The sequence below is a fragment of the Sesamum indicum genome, linkage group LG3 (assembly GCF_000512975.1).
Source record: "Sesamum indicum cultivar Zhongzhi No. 13 linkage group LG3, S_indicum_v1.0, whole genome shotgun sequence".
Classification (NCBI taxonomy): domain Eukaryota; kingdom Viridiplantae; phylum Streptophyta; class Magnoliopsida; order Lamiales; family Pedaliaceae; genus Sesamum; species Sesamum indicum.
The window spans coordinates 3,623,739-3,625,475 of record NC_026147.1 but is presented as its reverse complement, the minus strand read 5'-3'; positions in this window follow the sequence as shown (position 1 = coordinate 3,625,475).

The following is a 1,737-nucleotide window of genomic DNA, read 5'->3' as shown; positions in this document are numbered from 1 at the left end:
ATGTAATTTCGATATAATTATGAACATGTCCTTTCACTTTGCAAAATCTCATTTCAGCCCCTGCAGTTACCATCACCACATCATAAAGAAATTGTTGACCTCATTTCCATTTGGTATTTCCTTTTTTTAAAAAAAAAAAAAAAGAGAGAGAGAGAGAGAGAGAGAAATTGTCAACCCCAAATTTCTATTACCAAATAATAAATGTGGAAAAAATTACTAATTTTAACCCTCATATGTTCATCATATAATTGTATACTAGTCTGGAACTCGTACTATGCACCGTTATATTTTTTAAAAAATTTAATAAAAAATAATAATATATGATGCAATAAATGAATCTTTTACACAAAATAAAACTTTCATTTTCAATGGTTAAAATATAGTAGTTTTAAATAGATAGGTTAACTTTTACGTATATTTAACCCTATATAAAAATAAAAAGAAAGTATTACTTAAATGCATTTTTTATTTATATAATTCATTTTCCTCATACAAATACAAATAAAATAATTAAGTTCAGTTAAATTATAAATATATCAACGTTATCGTCAGTGATGAAAAAATAAACAACTTTTATCACAAAAAGAAATTTAAAAAGATGAAAGTTTAATGAGCAAACAAATGAATGAATTGGAAAAACATAAACCAATTAGTATTAAAATAACAAATATTTATCATACATTTCTCTAAAAGCCTGAACGCATTGATAAAAAGGGTTAGCCATAGAAAAGAAAATAAAAATCATAATAATAAAAAGATAAAGTATGCAAAAGTTTTGAATACAAAATATATTGAAATGTATAATTAGACAATAACGACTACATTTTAATTATTAAAAAAAAGGGGACGGTGGTGATATGCTATATAAGCTTACAACAAATTGTAAAGTATATTATTTTTAATATAATTTTTTAGAGCAATATGACACTGTAAAATATACATGGAGATATAACTCATAGTGACTTTTAAAGGACAAAATATAAAACTTTGTCTCCATAAAAAACTTTAATGAATGGCTCATTTTTCAAGTGAACTAAAAGATTTAAACATAATAACTTACTAATATTTAGATCATATATTTTTTTTTAATAAAAGGAAATCACAGAGATATATTATTATATATTTAGAGAACTTTATAAATTAAACTTAGATTTAAAAGAATCATTGGTCAAATTTTCATTTTCAACTGTTAATTCTTGCCATATTTTAGGACAAAAAACCTTGATCAATTTTCATTAAATCACATACTTATTAATTTAAAGATTGTGAATGAGGTGATACTCCTACTGGTAGTATTGACAGAGTATGTGATATAACTGACTACATGCTTATATTATCTGTAAAACTACAGAAGTGATGGAAGTTCTTACCTGCAGAAACACTGCCTTGACAGAAGAGATGAAAGTGAGGGAGTCCCAGCGAAGAAGGAGAAGATGATCTACAGAAGAATAGAAGAACTCTTGCCATCGCATTTTGTTCTCACGTTTTTTGTTTGTCGTATTTTCATGCCTTTTTATAGTCGTTAAGGAATGTTGCTATTTCACTTATAAAAGCACTCGTACGCTTTTTCCCTTTGCAAATTAACACCTTGTTAGTTTATTAGTTAATCTGTTAATGAGAGGTAGTTAGGTTAGTTAACTGCAGAACACCACAGTATAAAAGGAAGACTTCGTCTTCCACCTCTGTAACACACTAATTTTCAATATACTTGAATTTTTTGCTTTCTTGAATCTATGG